The sequence below is a fragment of the Camellia sinensis genome, chromosome 6, assembly GCF_055761805.1.
Source record: "Camellia sinensis isolate YWXY chromosome 6, ASM5576180v1, whole genome shotgun sequence".
In the NCBI taxonomy this organism is placed as follows: Eukaryota; Viridiplantae; Streptophyta; class Magnoliopsida; order Ericales; family Theaceae; genus Camellia; species Camellia sinensis.
Genome location: NC_138966.1, coordinates 1795001 through 1812500, shown reverse-complemented (window position 1 = coordinate 1812500; position 17500 = coordinate 1795001).

The window sequence follows — 17500 nt, the reverse complement described above, 5'->3', positions numbered from 1 at the left end:
AACTCGCACAAACCGAACACAACTCACGCGCCACGACGTACACTATGCACCAGCAACCCCAAAACGAATCACCCCCCAAAGGACCAAGAAGCCCGACGAACGCGCGAAAACATTTAGAGAGGCCGAGCAAGCACCGGTTAGCGCGAACGCAAATAACAAGCGCAACAGGCAACTTTCGAGGGACATACTTTTCGCAACAAGCTTCCACTAGGAAAGCACAGGCAACTCGTTCGAACGTCAAAGCCAACCAAATGGCAATTACCCGAGGGACATGCTTTTCGCAAGGCACCTTCCACTAGGGAAGCGCAGACAACCCGAAGGCGAGTCGAAGACAACCTAAAGGCGATGACCCGAGGGACATGGAGGAATGCACCAGTGGAGTTCGCTGCACAGGAAGGGATCCGTCCAACTCGCACAAACCGAACACAACTCACGCGCCACGACGTACACTGTGCACCAGCCCCCCAAAACGAATCACCCCCCGAAGGACTAAGAAGCCCGACGAACGCGCGAAAACATTTAGAGAGGCCGAGCAAGCACCGGTTAGCGCGAATGCAAGTAACAAGCGCAACAGGCAACTTTCGAGGGACATACTTTTCGCAACAAGCTTCCACTAGGAAAGCATAGGCAACTCGTTCGAACGTCAAAGCCAACCAAATGGCAATTACCCGAGGGACACGCTTTTCGCAAGGCACCTTCCACTAGGGAAGCGCAGGCAACCCGAAGGCGAGTCGAAGACAACCCGAGGGACATGGAGGAATGCACCAGTGGAGTTCGCTGCACAGGCAGGGATCCGTCCAACTCGCACAAACCGAACACAACTCACGCGCCACGACGTACACTGTGCACCAGCCCCCCAAAACGAATCACCCCCCGAAGGACTAAGAAGCCCGACGAACGCGCGAAAACATTTAGAGAGGCCGAGCAAGCACCGGTTAGCGCGAATGCAAATAACAAACGCAACAGGCAACTTTTGAGGGACATACTTTTCGCAACAAGCTTCCACTAGGAAAGCATAGGCAACTCGTTCGAACGTCAAAGCCAACCAAATGGCAATTACCCGAGGGACACGCTTTTCGCAAGGCACCTTCCACTAGGGAAGCGCAAGCAACCCGAAGGCGAGTCGAAGACAACCCGAGGGACATGGAGGAATGCACCAGTGGAGTTCGCTGCACAGGCAGGGATCCGTCCAACTCGCACAAACCGAACACAACTCACGCGCCACGACGTACACTGTGCACCAGCCCCCCAAAACGAATCACCCCCCGAAGGACCAAGAAGCCCGACGAACGCGCGAAAACATTTAGAGAGGCCGAGCAAGCACCGGTTAGCGCGAATGCAAATAACAAACGCAACAGGCAACTTTCGAGGGACATACTTCTCGCAACAAGCTTCCACAAGGAAAGCACAGGCAACTCGTTCGCACGCCAAAGCCAACCAAATGGCAATTTAACCGAGGGACATGCATTTCGCAAGGCAACTTGTACAATTACCCGAGGGACATGGCATGCTTGCCAAGGCCGTGGCTTGGCATGCTTGCCAAGGCCGTGGCATGACATGCTGCTGGCCAAGGCCGGGCATGCCATGCTGCTGGACAAGGCCGTGGCAAGGCATGCTGATGGCCGAGGCCGTGGCAAGGCATGCTGATGGCCGAGGCCGTGGCGTGGCATGCCATGCTGCTGGACGAGGCCGTGGCAAGGCATGCTGCTGGCCAAGGCGTTGGCATGGCATGCTGCTGCTGACCAAGGCTTGGGCTTGCCATGCTGCGGGCAAAGGCCGCGGCATGGCATGCTGCCGGCCAAGGCTTTGGCATGCCATGTTGCTGGCCAAGGCCGTGGCATGACATGCTGGCCAAGGCCGGGGCATGGCAAGCTGCTGGCCAAGGTCGTGGCATGGCACGCTGCTGGCCAAGGCCGGGGCATAGCACGCTGCTGGCCATGGCCGTGGCATGACAAGCTTGCCAAGGCCGGGGCATGGCGTGCTGCTGGCCAAGGCTTTGGCATGCCATGTTGCTGGCCAAGGCTGTGGCATGGCATGCTGCTGGCCAAGGCTGTGGCATGGCATGCTGCTGGCCAAGGGCGTGGCATGACATGCTGGCCAAGGCCGGGGCATGGCATGCTGCTGGCCAAGGCCGTGGCATGGCATGCTGCTGGCCAAGGCCGTGGCATGACATGCTTGCCAAGGCCAGGGCATGGCATGCTGCTGGCCAAGGCTTTGGCATGCCATGTTGCTGGCCAAGGCTGTGGCATGGCATGCTGGCCTAGGCCAACGTGCCACCGCCACCACCGCGGGCCGCCACTCGACGCATCCCGTGCTTGGCTATGTAGTTTCGATGCCACAAGCCAATGCCACAAGCCAAGCGATGGCATGTGCCAAGCGCCCGCCTAGGCATAGGCGTGGCCTGTGGCCTGGCCATGCTGGCCAGCCTTAGGGGAGGTGCCCCCCCCCTTATAATAGCCTGTTAAGCCCTTTTCAATCTGGCAGGAGGAAACATCAACCATGTTCGAGGAGTCATAATGGGGTTTTTTTAAAAAGTAATGGTTTTTTGCCAAAACTTTCAACATGAAAGTTGTATGAAATAATTTAATACACCATAAAAAAAATTATAAAAAAATATTTGGCCACCGGAATATTTTATTTTAATTTATTTCAATTTTAATACTTAAAAAATAATAAAAATTACTAAAAATACTCAAAAAATTCTAGAAAAATTCCAACAATTATAAGATGAGGCACTAGTAATTATCGTAATTTTTTTAATTATTTTTTTATTTTTAATTTATTTTATTATAATTTTTATGAGTAAATAAATAATTAAAAAGCCCGACGAACGTGCAAAAACTCTTAGAGAAACCGAGCAAGCATCGGATAGCTCGAATGCAAATAACAAACGCAACAGGCAACTTCCGAGGGACATACTTTTCCCAACAAGCTTCCACTGGGGAAAGCACTAGCAACGTGTTCGCAAGTCAAAGGCAACCAAACGGCTATTACCCGAGGGACAAGCATTTCGCAGCGCAACATATACGTAAGTCAAAGCCAAACCAAATGGCAATTACACGAGGGACAGGATTGCTTGCCAAGGGCATGGCATGCGATGTTCTAGCCCAAGGCCAAGGCACGCCACGCTGCGGGACAAGGCCGTGGCAAGACATGCGGCTGGCCTTGGCCTTGGCATGGCATGCCGCTGGCTTTGGCTGGGCTGCGTTGGCCTTGGCATGGAATGTTGCTGGCTTCGGATGGGCTGCCTTGGCCTTGGCCTTGGCCGTGGCATGGCATGCTGCTGGCCTAGGCCTTGGCATGGCATGCTGCTGGCTTTGGCTGGGCTGCCTTGGCCGTGGCATGGCATGCTGGTGGCCTAGGCCTTGGCATGGCATGCTGCTGGCTTTGGCTGGGCTGCCTTGGCCGTGGCATGGCATGCTGGTGGCCTAGGCCATGGCATGGCATGCTGCTGCTTTGGCTGGGCTGCCTTGGCCGTGGCATGGCAAGCTGCTGGCCTAGGCCTTGGCATGTCATGCTGCTGGCTTTGGCTGGGCTGCCTTGGCCGTGGCATGGCATGCTGCTGGCCTTGGCCTTGGCATGGCATGCTGTTGGCTTTGGCTGTGCTGCCTTGGCCGTGGCATGGCATGCTGCTGGCCTTGGCCTTGGCATGGCATGCTGCTGGCTTTGGCTGGGCTGCCTTGGCCGTGGCATGGCATGCTGGTGGCCTAGGCCTTGGCATGGCATGCTGCTGGCTTTGGCTGGCCTGCCTTGGCCGTGGCATGGCATGCTGCTGGCCTAGGCCTTGGCATGGCATGCTGCTGGCTTTGGCTGGCCTGCCTTGGCCGTGGCATGGCATGCTGCTGGCCTAGGCCTTGGCATGGCATGCTGCTGGCTTTGGCAGGGCTGCCTTGGCCGTGGCATGGCATGCTGCTGGCCTTGGCCTTGGCATGGCATGCTGCTGGCTTTGGCTGGCCTGCCTTGGCCGTGGCATGGCATGCTGCTGGCCTAGGCCTTGGCATGGCATGCTGCTGGCTTTGGCTGGGCTGCCTTGGCCGTGGCATGGCATGCTGGTGGCCTAGGCCTTGGCATGGCATGCTGCTGGCTTTGGCTGGGCTGCCTTGGCCGTGGCATGGCATGCTGCTGGCCTAGGCCTTGGCATGGCATGCTGCTGGCTTTGGCTGGGCTGCCTTGGCCGTGGCATGGCATGCTGCTGGCCTTGGCCTTGGCATGGCATGCTGCTGGCTTTGGCTGGCCTGCCTTGGCCGTGGCATGGCATGCTGCTGGCCTTGGCCTTGGCATGGCATGGTGCTGGCTTTGGCTGGGCTGCCTTGGCCGTGGCATGGCATGCTGCTGGCCTTGGCCTTGGCATGGCATGCTGCTGGCTTTGGCTGGGCTGCCTTGGCCGTGGCATGGCATGCTGGTGGCCTAGGCCTTGGCATGGCATGCTGCTGGCTTTGGCTGGCCTGCCTTGGCCGTGGCATGGCATGCTGCTGGCCTAGGCCTTGGCATGGCATGCTGCTGGCTGTGGCTGGGCTGCCTTGGCCGTGGCATGGCATGCTGCTGGCCTTGGCCTTGGCATGGCATGCTGCTGGCTTTGGCTGGGCTGCCTTGGCCGTGGCATGGCATGCTGCTGGCCTTGGCCTTGGCATGGCATGCTGCTGGCTTTGGCTGGGCTGCCTTGGCCGTGGCATGGCATGCTGCTGGCCTAGGCCTTGGCATGGCATGCTGCTGGCTTTGGCTGGGCTGCCTTGGCCGTGGCATGGCATGCTGGTGGCCTAGGCCTTGGCATGGCATGCTGCTGGCTTTGGCTGGGCTGCCTTGGCCGTGGCATGGCATGCTGCTGGCCTTGGCCTTGGCATGGCATGCTGCTGGCTTTGGCTGGGCTGCCTTGGCCGTGGCATGGCATGCTGCTGGCCTAGGCCTTGGCATGGCATGCTGCTGGCTTTGGCTGGGCTGCCTTGGCCGTGGCATGGCATGCTGGTGGCCTAGGCCTTGGCATGGCATGCTGCTGGCTTTGGCTGGCCTGCCTTGGCCGTGGCATGGCATGCTGCTGGCCTAGGCCTTGGCATGGCATGCTGCTGGCTTTGGCTGGGCTGCCTTGGCCGTGGCATGGCATGCTGCTGGCCTTGGCCTTGGCATGGCATGCTGCTGGCTTTGGCTGGGCTGCCTTGGCCGTGGCATGGCATGCTGCTGGCCTTGGCCTTGGCATGGCATGCTGCTGGCTTTGGCTGGGCTGCCTTGGCCGTGGCATGGCATGCTGCTGGCCTAGGCCTTGGCATGGCATGCTGCTGGCTTTGGCTGGGCTGCCTTGGCCGTGGCATGGCATGCTGCTGGCCTAGGCCTTGGCATGTCATGCTGCTGGCTTTGGCTGGGCTGCCTTGGCCGTGGCATGGCATGCTGCTGGCCTTGGCCTTGGCATGGCATGCTGCTGGCTTTGGCTGGGCTGCCTTGGCCGTGGCATGGCATGCTGCTGGCCTTGGCCTTGGCATGGCATGCTGCTGGCTTTGGCTGGGCTGCCTTGGCCGTGGCATGGCATGCTGGTGGCCTAGGCCTTGGCATGGCATGCTGCTGGCTTTGGCTGGGCTGCCTTGGCCGTGGCATGGCATGCTGGTGGCCTAGGCCTTGGCATGGCATGCTGCTGGTTTTGGCTGGCCTGCCTTGGCCGTGGCATGGCATGCTGCTGGCCTAGGCCTTGGCATGGCATGCTGCTGGCTTTGGCTGGGCTGCCTTGGCCGTGGCATGGCATGCTGCTGGCCTTGGCCTTGGCATGGCATGCTGCTGGCTTTGGCTGGCCTGCCTTGGCCGTGGGATGGCATGCTGCTGGCCTTGGCCTTGGCATGGCATGCTGCTGGCTTTGGCTGGGCTGCCTTGGCCGTGGCATGGCATGCTGCTGGCCTTGGCCTTGGCATGGCATGCTGCTGGCTTTGGCTGGGCTGCCTTGGCCGTGGCATGGCATGCAGCTGGCCTTGGCCTTGGCAAGGCATGCTGCTGGCTTTGGCTGGGCTGCCTTGGCCGTGGCATGGCATGCTGGTGGCCTAGGCCTTGGCACGGCATGCTGCTGGCTTTGGCTGGCCTGCCTTGGCCGTGGCATGGCATGCTGCTGGCCTAGGCCTTGGCATGGCATGCTGCTGGCTTTGGCTGGGCTGCCTTGGCCGTGGCATGGCATGCTGCTGGCCTTGGCCTTGGCATGGCATGCTGCTGGCTTTGGCTGGGCTGCCTTGGCCGTGGCTTGGCATGCTGCTGGCCTTGGCCTTGGCATGGCATGCTGCTGGCTTTGGCTGGGCTGCCTTGGCCGTGGCATGGCATGCTGCTGGCCTAGGCCTTGGCGTGGCATGCTGCTGGCTTTGGCTGGGCTGCCTTGGCCGTGGCATGGCATGCTGGTGGCCTAGGCCTTGGACTGGCATGCTGCTGGCTTTGGCTGGGCTGCCTTGGCCGTGGCATGGCATGCTGCTGGCCTTGGCCTTGGCATGGCATGCTGCTGGCTTTGGCTGGGCTGCCTTGGCCGTGGCATGGCATGCTGCTGGCCTAGGCCTTGGCATGGCATGCTGCTGGCTTTGGCTGGGCTGCCTTGGCCGTGGCATGGCATGCTGCTGGCCTAGGCCTTGGCATGGCATGCTGCTGGCTTTGGCTGGGCTGCCTTGGCCGTGGCATGGCATGCTGCTGGCCTTGGCCTTGGCATGGCATGCTGCTGGCTTTGGCTGGGCTGCCTTGGCCGTGGCATGGCATGCTGCTGGCCTTGGCCTTGGCATGGCATGCTGCTGGCTTTGGCTGGGCTGCCTTGGCCGTGGCATGGCATGCTGCTGGCCTAGGCCTTGGCATGGCATGCTGCTGGCTTTGGCTGGGCTGCCTTGGCCGTGGCATGGCATGCTGCTGGCCTAGGCCTTGGCATGGCATGCTGCTGGCTTTAGCTGGGCTGCGTTGGCCGTGGCATGGCATGCTGCTGGCCTTGGCCTTGGCATGGCATGCTGCTGGCTTTGGCTGGCCTGCCTTGGCCGTGGCATGGCATGCTGGTGGCCTTGGCCTTGGCATGGCATGCTGCTGGCTTTGGCTGGGCTGCCTTGGCCGTGGCATGGCATGCTGCTGGCCTAGGCCTTGGCATGGCATGCTGCTGGCTTTGGCTGGGCTGCCTTGGCCGTGGCATGGCATGCTGGTGGCCTAGGCCTTGGCATGGCATGCTGCTGGCTTTGGCTGGCCTGCCTTGGCCGTGGCATGGCATGCTGCTGGCCTAGGCCTTGGCATGGCATGCTGCTGGCTTTGGCTGGGCTGCCTTGGCCGTGGCATGGCATGCTGCTGGCCTCGGCGTTGGCATGGCATACTGCTGGCTTTGGCTGGCCTGCCTTGGCCGTGGCATGGCATGCTGCTGGCCTAGGCCTTGGCATGGCATGCTGCTGGCTTTGGCTGGCCTGCCTTGGCCGTGGCATGGCATGCTGCTGGCCTAGGCCTTGGCATGTCATGCTGCTGGCTTTGGCTGGGCTGCCTTGGCCGTGGCATGGCATGCTGCTGGCCTTGGCCTTGGCATGGCATGCTGCTGGCTTTGGCTGGGCTGCCTTGGCCGTGGCAGGGCATGCTGCTGGCCTTGGCCTTGGCATGGCATGCTGCTGGCTTTGGCTGGGCTGCCTTGGCCGTGGCACGGCATGCTGGTGGCCTAGGCCTTGGCATGGCATGCTGCTGGCTTTGGCTGGCCTGCCTTGGCCGTGGCATGGCATGCTGCTGGCCTAGGCCTTGGCATGGCATGCTGCTGGCTTTGGCTGGCCTGCCTTGGCCGTGGCATGGCATGCTGCTGGCCTAGGCCTTGGCATGGCATGCTGCTGGCTTTGGCTGGGCTGCCTTGGCCGTGGCATGGCATGCTGGTGGCCTAGGCCTTGGCATGGCATGCTGCTGGCTTTGGCTGGCCTGCCTTGGCCGTGGCATGGCATGCTGCTGGCCTAGGCCTTGGCATGGCATGCTGCTGGCTTTGGCTGGGCTGCCTTGGCCGTGGCATGGCATGCTGCTGGCCTTGGCCTTGGCATGGCATGCTGCTGGCTTTGGCTGGCCTGCCTTGGCCGTGGCATGGCATGCTGCTGGCCTTGGCCTTGGCATGGCATGCTGCTGGCTTTGGCTGGGCTGCCTTGGCCGTGGCATGGCATGTTGGTGGCCTAGGCCTTGGCATGGCATGCTGCTGGCTTTGGCTGGCCTGCCTTGGCCGTGGCATGGCATGCTGCTGGCCTAGGCCTTGGCATGGCATGCTGCTGGCTTTGGCTGGGCTGCCTTGGCCGTGGCATGGCATGCTGCCGGCCTTGGCCTTGGCATGGCATGCTGCTGGCTTTGGCTGGCCTGCCTTGGCCGTGACATGGCATGCTGCTGGCCTTGGCCTTGGCATGGCATGCTGCTGGCTTTGGGTGGGCTGCCTTGGCCGTGGCATGGCATGCTGCTGGCCTTGGCCTTGGCATGGCATGCTGCTGGCTTTGGCTGGGCTGCCTTGGCCGTGGCATGGCATGCTGCTGGCCTTGGCCTTGGCATGGCATGCTGCTGGCTTTGGCTGGGCTGCCTTGGCCGTGGCATGGCATGCTGGTGGCCTAGGCCTTGGCATGGCATGCTGCTGGCTTTGGCTGGCCTGCCTTGGCCGTGGCATGGCATGCTGCTGGCCTAGGCCTTGGCATGGCATGCTGCTGGCTTTGGCTGGGCTGCCTTGGCCGTGGCATGGCATGCTGCTGGCCTTGGCCTTGGCATGGCATGCTGCTGGCTTTGGCTGGGCTGCCTTGGCCGTGGCATGGCATGCTGCTGGCCTTGGCCTTGGCATGGCATGCTGCTGGCTTTGGCTGGGCTGCCTTGGCCGTGGCATGGCATGCTGCTGGCCTAGGCCTTGGCATGGCATGCTGCTGGCTTTGGCTGGCTGCCTTGGCCGTGGCATGTCATGCTGGTGGCCTAGGCCTTGGCATGGCATGCTGCTGGCTTTGGCTGGCCTGCCTTGGCCGTGGCATGGCATGCTGCTGGCCTTGGCCTTGGCATGGCATGCTGCTCGCTTTGGCTGGGCTGCCTTGGCCGTGGCATGGCATGCTGCTGGCCTAGGCCTTGGCATGGCATGCTGCTGGCTTTGGCTGGGCTGCCTTGGCCGTGGCATGGCATGCTGCTGGCCTTGGCCTTGGCCTGGCATGATGCTGGCTTTGGCTGGGCTGCCTTCGCCGTGGCATGCCATGCTGCTGGCCTAGGCCTTGGCATGGCATGCTGCTGGCTTTGGCTGGGCTGCCTTGGCCGTGGCATGGCATGCTGCTGGCCTAGGCCTTGGCATGGCATGCTGCTGGCTTTGGCTGGGCTGCCTTGGCCGTGGCATGGCATGCTGCTGGCCTTGGCCTTGGCATGGCATGCTGCTGGCTTTGGCTGGGCTGCCTTGGCCGTGGCATCTCATGCTGCTGGCCTTGGCCTTGGCATGGCATGCTGTTGGCTTTGGCTGGGCTGCCTTGGCCGTGGCATGGCATGCTGCTGGCCTAGGCCTTGGCATGGCATGCTGCTGGCTTTGGCTGGGCTGCCTTGGCCGTGGCATGGCATGCTGGTGGCCTAGGCCTTGGCATGGCATGCTGCTGGCTTTGGCTGGCCTGCGTTGGCCGTGGCATGGCATGCTGCTGGCCTTGGCCTTGGCATGGCATGCTGCTGGCTTTGGTTGGCCTGCCTTGGCCGTGGCATGGCATGCTGCTGGCATGGCATGCTGCTGGCTTTGGCCGGGCTGCCTTGGCCGTGGCATGGCATGCTGGTGGCCTAGGCCTTGGCATGGCATGCTGCTGGCTTTGGCTGGGCTGCCTTGGCCGTGGCATGGCATGCTGGTGGCCTAGGCCTTGGCATGGCATGCTGCTGGCTTTGGCTGGCCTGCCTTGGCCGTGGCATGGCATGCTGCTGGCCTAGGCCTTGGCATGGCATGCTGCTGGCTTTGGCTGGGCTGCCTTGGCCGTGGCATGGCATGCTGGTGGCCTAGGCCTTGGCATGGCATGCTGCTGGCTTTGGCTGGCCTGCCTTGGCCGTGGCATGGCATGCTGCTGGCCTAGGCCTTGGCATGGCATGCTGCTGGCTTTGGCTGGGCTGCCTTGGCCGTGGCATGGCATGCTGCTGGCCTTGGCCTTGGCATGGCATGCTGCTGGCTTTGGCTGGCCTGCCTTGGCCGTGGCATGGCATGCTGCTGGCCTTGGCCTTGGCATGGCATGCTGCTGGCTTTGGCTGGGCTGCCTTGGCCGTGGCATGGCATGTTGGTGGCCTAGGCCTTGGCATGGCATGCTGCTGGCTTTGGCTGGCCTGCCTTGGCCGTGGCATGGCATGCTGCTGGCCTAGGCCTTGGCATGGCATGCTGCTGGCTTTGGCTGGGCTGCCTTGGCCGTGGCATGGCATGCTGCCGGCCTTGGCCTTGGCATGGCATGCTGCTGGCTTTGGCTGGCCTGCCTTGGCCGTGACATGGCATGCTGCTGGCCTTGGCCTTGGCATGGCATGCTGCTGGCTTTGGGTGGGCTGCCTTGGCCGTGGCATGGCATGCTGCTGGCCTTGGCCTTGGCATGGCATGCTGCTGGCTTTGGCTGGGCTGCCTTGGCCGTGGCATGGCATGCTGCTGGCCTTGGCCTTGGCATGGCATGCTGCTGGCTTTGGCTGGGCTGCCTTGGCCGTGGCATGGCATGCTGGTGGCCTAGGCCTTGGCATGGCATGCTGCTGGCTTTGGCTGGCCTGCCTTGGCCGTGGCATGGCATGCTGCTGGCCTAGGCCTTGGCATGGCATGCTGCTGGCTTTGGCTGGGCTGCCTTGGCCGTGGCATGGCATGCTGCTGGCCTTGGCCTTGGCATGGCATGCTGCTGGCTTTGGCTGGGCTGCCTTGGCCGTGGCATGGCATGCTGCTGGCCTTGGCCTTGGCATGGCATGCTGCTGGCTTTGGCTGGGCTGCCTTGGCCGTGGCATGGCATGCTGCTGGCCTAGGCCTTGGCATGGCATGCTGCTGGCTTTGGCTGGCTGCCTTGGCCGTGGCATGGCATGCTGGTGGCCTAGGCCTTGGCATGGCATGCTGCTGGCTTTGGCTGGCCTGCCTTGGCCGTGGCATGGCATGCTGCTGGCCTTGGCCTTGGCATGGCATGCTGCTCGCTTTGGCTGGGCTGCCTTGGCCGTGGCATGGCATGCTGCTGGCCTAGGCCTTGGCATGGCATGCTGCTGGCTTTGGCTGGGCTGCCTTGGCCGTGGCATGGCATGCTGCTGGCCTTGGCCTTGGCCTGGCATGATGCTGGCTTTGGCTGGGCTGCCTTCGCCGTGGCATGCCATGCTGCTGGCCTAGGCCTTGGCATGGCATGCTGCTGGCTTTGGCTGGGCTGCCTTGGCCGTGGCATGGCATGCTGCTGGCCTAGGCCTTGGCATGGCATGCTGCTGGCTTTGGCTGGGCTGCCTTGGCCGTGGCATGGCATGCTGCTGGCCTTGGCCTTGGCATGGCATGCTGCTGGCTTTGGCTGGGCTGCCTTGGCCGTGGCATCTCATGCTGCTGGCCTTGGCCTTGGCATGGCATGCTGCTGGCTTTGGCTGGGCTGCCTTGGCCGTGGCATGGCATGCTGCTGGCCTAGGCCTTGGCATGGCATGCTGCTGGCTTTGGCTGGGCTGCCTTGGCCGTGGCATGGCATGCTGGTGGCCTAGGCCTTGGCATGGCATGCTGCTGGCTTTGGCTGGCCTGCGTTGGCCGTGGCATGGCATGCTGCTGGCCTTGGCCTTGGCATGGCATGCTGCTGGCTTTGGTTGGCCTGCCTTGGCCGTGGCATGGCATGCTGCTGGCATGGCATGCTGCTGGCTTTGGCCGGGCTGCCTTGGCCGTGGCATGGCATGCTGGTGGCCTAGGCCTTGGCATGGCATGCTGCTGGCTTTGGCTGGGCTGCCTTGGCCGTGGCATGGCATGCTGGTGGCCTAGGCCTTGGCATGGCATGCTGCTGGCTTTGGCTGGCCTGCCTTGGCCGTGGCATGGCATGCTGCTGGCCTAGGCCTTGGCATGGCATGCTGCTGGCTTTGGCTGGGCTGCCTTGGCCGTGGCATGGCATGCTGCTGGCCTTGGCCTTGGCATGGCATGCTGCTGGCTTTGGCTGGCCTGCCTTGGCCGTGGCATGGCATGCTGCTGGCCTAGGCCTTGGCATGGCATGCTGCTGGCTTTGGCTGGCCTGCCTTGGCCGTGGCATGGCATGCTGCTGGCCTAGGCCTTGGCATGTCATGCTGCTGGCTTTGGCTGGGCTGCCTTGGCCGTGGCATGGCATGCTGCTGGCCTTGGCATGGCATGCTGCTGGCTTTGGCTGGGCTGCCTTCGCCGTGGCATGCCATGCTGCTGGCCTTGGCCTTGGGGCTTGGCTGCCTTGGCTGCGGTTCTTATCACTAGACGTGCGTTGCGTGCAAAGGCGTGCGCGACCATGCGCGCAACACGAGCACCGTGGTCAAAAGACCACGCGCGCGGTATTCGCACAGGCCACGCTGCCCACGCCGCTGGCATGCCAGGCCAGGCTGCCCTGGCCGGCCGCATGCCAGGCCGCCCAGGCCGTGCGCATGCCATGCCGTGCTGCCCAGGCCGGCTGCATGCCAGGCCGCCCAGGCCGTGCGCATGCCATGCCGTGCTGCCCACGCCGCGGGCATGCCAGGCCAGCTGCATGCCAGGCCACCCAGGCCGTGCGCAAGCCATGCCGTGCTGCCCACGCCGCGGGCATGCCAGGCCGGCTGCATGCTAGGCCGCCCAGGCCGTGCGCATGCCATGCCGTGCTGCCCATGCCGCGCGCATGCCAGGCCGCCCACGCCCGCGCGCATGCCACGCCATGCTGCCCAAGGCCGCGGCCAGGCCGCGCAAGGCCGCGGCCAGGCCGCGCAAGGCCGCGCCCAGGCCGCCCAAGGCCGCGGTCCAGGCCGCCCAAGGCCGCGGTCCAGGCCGCCCAAGGCCGCGGCCGAGCCGCCCCAGGCCGCAGCCCAGGCCGCGGTCGAGCCGCAGTGCATGTAACCCAAGGCCGCAGCCCAGGCCGCGCCCAACATGGGGCGTACCTGCCACTGCCTTGCCCTGGGCAAGGGAGGTGCCCCCCCCTTATAATAGCCTGTTAAGCCCTTTTCAATCTGGCAGGAGGAAACATCAAGCATGTTCGAGGAGTCATAATGGGGTTTTTTTAAAAAGTAATGGTTTTTTGCCAAAACTTTCAACATGAAAGTTGTAGGAAATAATTTAATACACCATAAAAAAAATTAAAAAAAATATTTTTTTACAGAAAATATTTTATTTTAATTTATTTCGATATTAATACTTAAAAAATAATAAAAATTAATAAAAATGGTCAAAAAATTATGGAAAAATTCCCATAATTAAAGGATGATTCACTAGTAATTATAGAAATTATTAAATTATTTTTTTCATTTTTTTTATTTTATTTTGATTTTTTTATGCCAAATAAGGGCTTTAAAAATTCGAAAAGCTCCAGAAAAATTGCAAAAAAATAGGGAATGACATTTAAAATTGATTGTAGTGCATTTTTAATTGTGTTGCACGGTTTGGGTAAGATTATAAAAGAATCATGTTCAAAAAGATCGATCGAGGCGGTGGCACGCCATGGCCTTGGCCTTGGCCTTGGCCTTGGCCTTGGCCTTGGCCTTGGCCTTGGCCTTGGCCTTGGCCTTGGCCATGCCTTGCACAGGGACTTGGCCTTGCCCACTGCCTTGGCCTTGGCTTTGGCCTTGGCCTTGGCATGGCATGGCATGCTCGCCGAGGCCGTGGCATGCCTTGCTGCTAGCCAAGGCCGTGGCGTGGCATGCTCGCCCAGCCCGTGGCATGCCGTGCTCGCCCAGCCCGTGGCACGCCATGTTGGCCCAAGGCATTGGCATGGCATGCCGGCCAAGGCATGCTGGCCAACGCTGCACAAGGCGGTGCCATGGCATGGCATGCTGACCAACACCGTGCCATGGCATGCTGGGCGAGGCCGGGGCATGGCATGCTGGCCGAGGCCGTGGCTTGCCATGCCGCCACGGCCGTGGCATGCCGGGCAACGGACCGGCATGGCCCAGCCCGTGGCACGCCATGTTGGCCCAAGGCATTGGCATGGCATGCCGGCCAAGGCATGCTGGCCAACGCTGCGGCACGGCGTGCTGGACAAGGCGGTGCCATGGCATGGCATGCTGACCAAGACAGTGCCATGGCATGCTGGCCGAGGCCGTGGCATGGCATGCTGGCCGAGGCCGTGGCATGGCATGCTGGGCAGCGCGGTGGCAAGGCATGGGGGCCGAGGCCGTGGCATGGCATGTTGGGCAACGCCGTGGCAAGACATGCGGGCCGAGGCCGTGGCATGGCATGCGGGCCGAGGCCGTCCGTGGCATGGCATGCGGGCCGAGGCCGTGGCACGACATGTTGGCCAAGGCTAAGGCATGGCACGCCGGGCAACGCGGTGGCACGGCATGCTGGGCAACGCGGTGGCAAGGCATGCGGGCCGAGGCCGTGGCATGGCATGTTGGGCAACGCCGTAGCAAGGCATGCGGGCCGAGGCCGTGGCATGTCATGCGAGCCGAGGCCGTGGCATGGCATGCGGGCCGAGGCCGTGGCATGGCAAGTTGGGCGACGTCGTGGCAAGGCATGCGGGCCGAGGCCGTGGCATGTCACGCGGGCTGAGGCCGTGGCATGGCATGCGGGCAGAGGCCGTGGCATGGCATGTTGGGCGACGCCGTCGCAAGGCATGCGGGCCGAGGCCGTGGCATGGCATGTTGGGCGACGCCGTAGCAAGGCATGCGGGCCGAGGCCGTGGCATGGCATGCGGGCCGAGGCCGTGGCATGGCATGCGGGCCGAGGCCGTGGCATGGCATGTTGGGCGACGCCGTAGCAAGGCATGCGGGCCGAGGCCGTGCCGTGGCATGCGCGCCGAGGCCGTGGCATGGCATGTTGGGCGACGCCGTAGCAAGGCATGCGGTCCGAGGCCGTGGCCTGTCATGCGGGCCGAGGCCGTGGCATGGCATGGCATGCGGGCCGATGCCGTGGCATGGCATGCGGGCCGAGGCCGTGGCATGGCATGCGGGCCGAGGCCGTGGCATGGCATGTTGGGCGACGCCGTAGCAAGGCATGCGGGCCGAGGCCGTGGCATGTCATGCGCGCCGAGGCCGTGGCATGGCATGCGGGCCGAGGCCGTGGCATGGCAAGTTGGGCGACGTCGTGGCAAGGCATGCGGGCCGAGGCCGTGGCATGGCATGCGGGCCGAGGCCGTGGCAAGGCATGTTGGGCGACGCCGTAGCAAGGCATGCGGGCCGAGGCCGTGGCATGTCATGCGGGCCGAGGCCGTGGCATGGCATGCGGGCCGAGGCCGTGGCATGGCATGCGGGCCGAGGCCGTGGCATGGCATGCGGGCCGAGGCCGTGCCGTGGCATGGGGGCCGAGGCCGTGGCATGGCATGTTGGGCGACGCCGTAGCAAGGCATGCGGTCCGAGGCCGTGGCATGTCATGCGGGCCGAGGCCGTGGCATGGCATGCGGGCCGAGGCCGTGGCATGGCATGTTGGGCGACGCCGTCGCAAGGCATGCGGGCCGAGGCCGTGGCATGGCATGTTGGGCGACGCCGTAGCAAGGCATGCGGTCCGAGGCCGTGGCATGTCATGCGGGCCGAGGCCGTGGCATGGCATGCGGGCCGAGGCCGTGGCATGGCATGTTGGGCGACGCCGTAGCAAGGCATGCGGGCCGAGGCCGTGCCGTGGCATGCGGGCCGAGGCCGTGGCATGGCATGCGGGCCGAGGCCGTGGCATGGAATGTTGGGCGACGCCGTAGCAAGGCATGCGGTCCGAGGCCGTGGCATGTCATGCGGGCCGAGGCCGTGGCATGGCATGCGGGCCGAGGCCGTGGCATGGCATGCGGGCCGAGGCCGTGGCATGGCATGTTGGGCGACGCCGTAGCAAGGCATGCGGGCCGAGGCCGTGGCATGTCATGCGCGCCGAGGCCGTGGCATGGCATGCGGGCCGAGGCCGTGGCATGGCAAGTTGGGCGACGTCGTGGCAAGGCATGCGGGCCGAGGCCGTGGCATGGCATGCGGGCCGAGGCCGTGGCAAGGCATGTTGGGCGACGCCGTAGCAAGGCATGCGGGCCGAGGCCGTGGCATGTCATGCGGGCCGAGGCCGTGTCATGGCATGCGGGCCGAGGCCGTGGCATGGCATGCGGGCCGAGGCCGTGGCATGGCATGTTGGGCGACGCCGTAGCAAGGCATGCGGTCCGAGGCCGTGGCATGTCATGCGGGCCGAGGCCGTGGCATGGCATGCGGGCCGAGGCCGTGGCATGGCATGTTGGGCGACGCCGTAGCAAGGCATGCGGGCCGAGGCCGTGCCGTGGCATGCGGGCCGAGGCCGTGGCATGGCATGTTGGGCGACGCCGTAGCAAGGCATGCGGTCCGAGGCCGTGGCATGTCATGCGGGCCGAGGCCGTGGCATGGCATGCGGGCCGAGGCCGTGGCATGGCATGTTGGGCGACGCCGTAGCAAGGCATGCGGGCCGAGGCCGTGGCATGTCATGCGGGCCGAGGCCGTGGCATGGCATGCGGGCCGAGGCCGTGGCATGGCAAGTTGGGCGACGTCGTGGCAAGGCATGCGGGCCGAGGCCGTGGCATGTCATGCGGGCCGAGGCCGTGGCATGGCATGCGGGCCGAGGCCGTGGCAAGGCATGTTGGGCGACGCCGTAGCAAGGCATGCGGGCCGAGGCCGTGGCATGTCATGCGGGCCGAGGCCGTGGCACGTCATGCGGGCCGAGGCCGTGGCATGGCATGTTTGGCAACGCCGTGGCAAGACATGCGGGCCGTGGCATGGCATGGCATGCGGGCCGAGGCCGTGGCTCGACATGTTGGCCAAGGCTAAGGCATGGCACGCCGGGCAACGCGGTGGCATGGCATGCTGGGCAACGCGGTGGCAAGGCATGTGGGCCGAGGCCGTGGCATGGCATGTTGGGCAACGCCGTAGCAAGGCATGCGGGCCGAGGCCGTGCCATGGCATGCGGGCCGTGGCCGTGGCATGGCATGTTGGGCGACGCCGTCGCAAGGCATGCGGGCCGAGGCCGTGGCATGGCATGTTTGGCAACGCCGTGGCAAGACATGCAGGCCGTGGCATGGCATGGCATGCGGGCCGAGGCCGTGGCATGGCATGTTGGGCAACGCCGTGGCAAGGCATGCGGGCCGAGGCCGTGGCACGGCATGCGGGCCGAGGCCGTGGCACGGCATGCGGGCCGAGGCCGTGGCATGGCATGTTGGGCGACGCCGTAGCAAGGCATGCGGGCCGAGGCCGTGGCCGTGGCATGGCATGCGGGCCGTGGCCGTGGCATGGCATGGCATGGCATGCGGGCCGAGGCCGTGGCATGGCATGTTGGGCAACGCCGTGGCAAGGCATGCGGGCCGAGGCCGTGGCATGGCATGATGGCCGAGGCCGTGGCATGTCATGCGGGCCGAGGCCGTGGCATGGCATGCGGGCCGAGGCCGTGGCATGGCATGTTGGGCGACGCCGTAGCAAGGCATGCGGTCCGAGGCCATGGCATGTCATGCGGGCCGAGGCCGTGGCATGGCTTGTTGGG